Here is a 6,612-nt window from a genome sequence, read left to right as displayed (position 1 = left end):
TGGGCGCTGTTGCTAGCCTCACCTGGTGGGTTGCCGAACAGTGCAGCGCGGTGGGAGGAGGGCGGGCGGCGTACGTACGTTTTACGTGTATAACGTGGTACGCCCGTACGTGCGCGCGTCACGTGCGGGCGTGCGGTGCTACGGCCAAATCCCCCGCGAGCGCCACTGTTTTTACGTTGTCTTGCGTAAGCCGGTGGGCGGGGAGGCGCCCGGTGGCTTAGATGTCCCCGTGGAAAATCTACGGTCCCGACCGGATTAATCACCTTACACAATGTTTTTATCTATTTAACTACGGCGAGGCTGAGGCAGGGAGACAGAGCGGGCGGAGGCATGTGATTTGGACCCGACGCGAAGAGTAGATCAAGACAAGGTTTACAGATTTTCTCCGCTGATCCACCTGATGATTACGTTTCAGACGGCAGGCAGTGGATGCAAGGCAGTAATAATTCACCACTTCCTTCTCTGGCTTATACTCGCAAAATCACGGGGGGAGGAAACTTGAGAGCGAGAGATCGAGGAGAGATATATCATGAGATAAAGATGCATGCAGTGCAGAGCGCGACGCTGCAATAGGCTGTTAGGCTGTCGCAGGGCTAGCATACGCGCACTCCAGAACGCCGCCAGGGGACGATGGATGGGATGCCTTGTTGCGGCGTGCGCATAGGACCAGCGTGCACGGACGCACATGAAGGGGAGAGGTCGCCGTCCTTTTCCCCCTGAGTTGTTCCAGTACCTCACCCTGCCGGTGCACAACAGCAGCTAGGTTAGGGAGGATGGATTCTAATCTCTCGGGTGAATGTCACCCGTTTCTTTCATGGCACCTAAATGATTATGAAAAAAATCCAAAAAAATTCACAAGATAGATTAATATGTAATATATCACTTCACAAACATGCAAGTTCAAATTTAACTTCTACAAGTTGTAGCAAAAATAACAAATCAAACTCTAACTAGTATACGTATATTCACAGTCAAATTTGTTATTTTTGTCACAACTTGTAGAAATCAAATTTGAACTTGCATGTTTGTGAATTGTTATATTACATATTAACATATCATGTCAATTTTTTAAAAAAAATTTCGTAACCATTTAGATGGCATGCAAGAAACGGTTGGACGTTCACCCGAGTGTTTAAAACAGTTTCCGCTAGGCTAGCGGCTATCAGCTTATCCAACATGGCCCCAACACTTCGCGAGCTCTGTTGTCTTGTGAGCAACTGAGCACTATACTGCCACTGACTGCTACGTACAGGCCTCCCCAGTATACTTTAGCCTCTTGATTTACTGTCAGGACACTGCGATCTCATGCATGTGCACGCGGCCTCATGCAAAGTTGCATGTGCACAGTAATACACAGTTGCACAATACACATTGATACAGTAACAAGTGGCTCTGACTTGCACTTGCACTTGCACTTAAAAGCCCTGATGATTGATATTATAGTTTGCGAAGTCGCTGGAATGTAAAGAAACGACCATAAAACAAAAGCAATCGTGTGTGTTCTTGTGTGTGCGAGTGAGAGAGATTGAGGGTAAAAGATGAGTGTGAGAGGGAGAGAAGCTAGCATCACCGTATACGCTCCCTCCCGTGACTGAGTGGTCCTTGCATTGCATCAGTTGATGATCTCTCTCCGAATCCATTTCTCTTTCCTCCCTCCCCACTATGCATGGGCTATTCTCTTTCCAGTGCCCATGCATGCACGGCGAGCATACCGAGAGAGGGGAGAAACAAGGGGCAGGGCTGCGCTGCGCCGCGCTGCAAAAGCCATGGCTTGTGTCATGTGGAAGGCACAAAAGGGGAAAGGAAAGAAGGCAGCAGGAAGAGGAGACGACAGACATCCAAAGGCCGCGCGCGCAGGATGCAGATGAAGCAGCTCAGCTCAGCTACACCATACTACTACTAGCTTCTTTCCGTGGACACATTGCGCCGCGCCATATACATAAGCGAAGCATATGCATGCTGCATGCATGGCTAGCTCTTGTACCGAACCCCACCCCCCCCCCCCCCCCCCCCCGGGGTCAAAAGCATAAACCTGGCGTTTTATTGCTGCAGCTTGCAGCTAGGTAGCGCGCGCGGCGCGGTGCCTGCTGCCTGCCTGTGTGCCTGCAGGTCTCGCCCGCAGCCGCGCGGCTGCTCGATCGAGGGCTTGCCCTTGTTTGTCCACACCCGCTTGGAGCAACGCGTTTGCACGTTTGTGTATAGGGGAGGCCAACGCGCGCCGTGGCGTGGACGCGTGACTCGTAGGGCTTTCGCACGAGCACGGCCGGCATGTGTAGCTCACGAGCGAATATGGATAGATATTTTTTTCACCTTTTTTTGGAGCAGAAGCAGGTCCAAGAAAAATAATATATAATATATGACGAATGAGCCTGATTAATTTAAAAGCTTGTCAAGATATTCGAACCATATTACTAATGGACAGGGCTAGCTTAAGTAATACACAATTTTTCTATTTGCATTGTAATTTTTCCAGTGAATTAGGATTAAAAGTAGTTTCTTATCTACTTAAAGGAGATAGAAGAGATAAAATTATACTTACATATCATAGAGAGGATAATCATGTAGGGAAAAAAAGGCTGAAAATAAGCGAAAAATATAGCGACATAATTCTAGCAATCCTGTTCTGTCAATTGTATTTTGAAAATTAACATGCCTGGTCGTGGATGTTTAGTGACTGAAACAATTTAGGAGGCTATTGCATCCCAAATTTGATGCCATGTTCATATTTACACACAACATTGGCAGGCAAATGATGAGCTGCTGGACTGGTGGATGAATGGAGTAGCGGCAACTGAAGTGATGAAAAACGACTGTGTACATTGCATTCAAGGGCCTCACCTTTTCAACTTTAAATTTGGAGCTGATTTTGATGTTCTTTCATCGAAGTTTATTTTTCAGCCTTTACTTTTAGATCGATAAGAACACGTATATAAAAATTTTATTCACAAATTACTTTTCGTTTGTAAATATGCAGTTTGGTTTATTCCGCGAATAAGCAAAACGATGGGTCCGCAATATAATATCTTCATCTTGGTTTGTTTGGAGATTAAAGAAATCAAATTGTATTAAGAAACGAGGAGCTTACCACCACATCAATCATGGAATGGGTCACTAAGGAACTCAAGCAATATTCACTGCTAAAAAAATAATATCAGTGCTGATTCGCAATTGGCATAAGTGCTGGTATGAGTATCTAAAACAATTCAAAAGAAAAGATTGTGACATACAAAATAATATATCTTGTCGAGAGCAACAGTTTTCATATAAACTTTGTCACAATCCAAATTTGCATGAAACACTTAACTTCGAAGTCAGCATTAATATGGTCAAGGTCATCAGTAGTGTCGGGTCATAAGAATACCCGGTGCTGATGTGAGTGGCACCAGTGTGTTGATGTGAAAGTCATTAACACAGTGTCGGGTTAGATGCCCTTTCCCATCAAAAGTGTATTCATCATGTTCTAGCTGACAAGACCCAACACTAATGTGTTAGTCATCAGTATTGGTTAGTGGCAAGACCCGACACTAATAAGTTGTCGAATAATTTGTGCATAATGGTTCTAAGGCCTGGCATTGAAATTTCCTCATCAGTGCCAGGCGAAGCATGTCCATGGCGCGAACTCGTTTTTTAGGGTGAGAAACCATTATCGTGTCAGGTTTTGTCAAACCGACATTGCTGATGGGGGTACTGATGTGTTGTTTTGTGGTAGTGATTGGGTGTGGAAACAAAAGCATGAGGACTAGCTAGTACAAATGTACAATTGACACCACGATATAACCCGAAAGGCGCTATAAACGAGGCCTTTGGTTGTTGAAGTGTCTTATATTCTTTTTTTATTTGTTTTCGTTATCTACTCCTATTAGAAAAATATCCGTGCGTTACAATGGGTGAATGTTATATTAATCTTATTATTGTTATATGGTTTAGCTAGGGTAAAATTCACTGTGGGAATTCGCTTGGATTTTTTTTAGAAAATCACGAGCTACAATTAAGAGTCCGACTTTCATTACAAGTTAGCAAGCAGAGTTTTTTTAATGAGATTTATTATACACCTTTGTATTTCCAAAAGCATATGAGTTTAAAATACAACTGAAACACGGATCTATATTTCTAAAAGCGAACGATCTTAAAAACCGGCTCAACACACGGATGACGTACCAAAATACCGGCATAAACATCTTCACTTTTTATAATAGAAGAGATTTGAGGCTCTTGTACAGATTCATCTCTACTTAAAATATAATACCACATAAATTGAGTTTTCGAGAAAAAAAAACCATGGTAATTTAAGTTGAATGTGGTCAAAATATGCTGCCCTCGCTCGGTCCTCACCAAGGTTTTTATTTTTTTGGCAAACCGATCGAGTCCTCACTAGGGTTGGGTTCACATTCACCCCTACCTAATTTAATCAAATCAGAGTCTTCTCATCAGAAATTCGTTACACTGCCCGCATTATATATACTTATAGCTATTTGTACTTTAGTTTTTATTTCCTTGGGTAAAGGACATGTTCTTTTCTATAGATTAGCTGAATGCACGTGGTTTGCTATGGATAAAAATATATTGTGAATTACCTATAACAAATAAAAGAATATTTTTTCATGAAATGTGTTACCTATATATATATATAGGGAATATTCACTACAGATTAACTTTTTATACGTAGCTATCCATTTAGATTTGATTATTTTTTAACATTAAGAAGTTAAAAGGATTAATTTGTAAAATATAATGGTAGCATGCAGGTGGTGTGATAGATTCACTGTCATCGTCAATATCTCATTTTTAAATCAGGCCTGGTTTAATTCCTATTTTTTTCTTCAAACCTCCAACTTTTTCATCACATCAAAATTTTTCTACACACACAAACTTCCAACTTTTCCGTCACATCGTTCCAATTTCAATCAAACATCAAATTTTAGCGTGAACTAAACACACCCTCATGTAGAAATGGAATATGCATTTAAGAAGTTGACTTTGACAAGCATTTTATCGCTTTCCCACGTACGTCTCCCCAAAATTATGCTTTCTTATTATTTTAACATTATGACTTATGAAACAAAGAAAAAAATCATTATCATATAATATAATTAAGAGCATGATGAACATTATGCAGCTCTTGTGCAGTCAGCGCGCTGTCCCGATCGAAAGGCACGTTTTCCCTCTTCCCTCGCCTCCAGGGTAGACACACAATGCTACGAAAATAGCCACAAAAAGTCATATTATTTCTAGGGCATTTGGAGGAAAATGCTATGCGGCAAAGCATTTCAAGATGTTGATCGATGGATAAACTAGAATTTTTCTCCCCTAGCTAGGGCTCGTCTAGACGTATATGACAGCTACGTGCATGTGCAATGTCGTCGTAGTCTTTCTTGTTGAAGTTGCATTATCATCCAGCAAATTAAACCCCACATTGCTATAGCTACATGCATGTCGATGTACGTAGAAGAAGAATTACGTGCTATATATCTCTCTTAATTAGGACAGCTCTCAAAATCAATGATTAATTAATTATTATTCCCTATGATATAACAAAATAAGGCTCTGCGTTTAACCCTGCTATAGCATGTATAAGTATAGCTTGCAATTGGCCAACACATGGCCGAAAAATACACGTACAGGCATTCCACCTATTAAAGTGATAGCCTATATATTTTCCGCCAAACAAAGTGAGATAGCCAAATTAACACACTTATTCATGAACATTGTCAACACTAGCTCCTCGAGAAAGAAAAAGAATGAACATCGTAAATACCGGCTGCGCTTCGGCAACCACTAGCCGCGCCATCCGAGCTGTGTCCGCCGGAGCGCGCGCGAGCCTTCGATCAGGTGGTGGCCGGCGCGCCGGCTGATTCAGCACGAAGCCATGAGGGAATTGAAGGGGATCAGCGGCCGTTCAATCTGCTTACCATTAGACGTGCCTCATACATATATGCCAAAACGATCGAACTGTACAAGCGGCTCTATATGACTATATAGCCGTGGGCACAGATATTTCTGCACAGGGGCGAAGCTATAGTGTAACTGTGTAAGAGGAGGGTGGTGCCTTGCAGGAACCGGTGAAAAAAACAATAGCTACAGCTCATTCTATTTTTTAACGTATGTGCACCTCTTCAATGTAAATTCAGACATCCGTACCAGCTTAAATTCAGTACAATATTATACAAAGTAAAAAGTAAACCAATGATATTCCTTTCATTTTGTTCTAGCTCTGCACATCCACCCTCGTTTATGTACGGCTTCCAATGTCACCATAGTGTATGGCAAAGCTGGCTGTTCGTCAGTCGTCACCATTCAGGTTTCAGGGTACGGTGCAGTGGAGGGGAGAAACGACGAGGAGAATGTCAATGACTCGTGTGTACCGTATTTTCTTCCGTTAACAAATTAAGGAGTCCAACGCTGCATATATTTGTTTGCATCTGCAGCTTTCTGCATGACTGCATCAACAAGACAACTATCTTCAGAGAAAATAGGAAACGGGAGCGGACAAAAAGGCGAAGAACTTAGCATCGGCGCAAATGCCGCCGGCCAGCGCATATAAACATGCAAATTAACAGCGACGTGTGCATGTTAGATATGCGCCCCTGCACCCTTCGTCATTTTCTTTCTGTC

At 42.5% G+C, this 6,612-nt stretch overlaps 1 long non-coding RNA gene across 1 annotated transcript; it reads right to left on the bottom strand.

The window, feature by feature from the left end:
- Positions 1–426: 426 nt before the first annotated feature.
- LOC112938770 (uncharacterized) lies at positions 427–1,996 on the bottom strand. Its single transcript, XR_010740598.1, has 2 exons — positions 1,125–1,996; positions 427–739 (listed from the first exon to the last, which is right to left on the bottom strand). It is a non-coding gene; the product is annotated as an uncharacterized lncRNA (long non-coding RNA).
- Between the last annotated feature and the right edge of the window lie 4,616 nt (positions 1,997–6,612).

This window comes from Oryza sativa, chromosome 4 (assembly GCF_034140825.1).
Source record: "Oryza sativa Japonica Group chromosome 4, ASM3414082v1".
NCBI lineage: Eukaryota > Viridiplantae > Streptophyta > Magnoliopsida > Poales > Poaceae > Oryza > Oryza sativa.
Note: the sequence above shows the minus strand (reverse complement) of the source record. Positions and strands in the feature narration are given on the sequence as shown.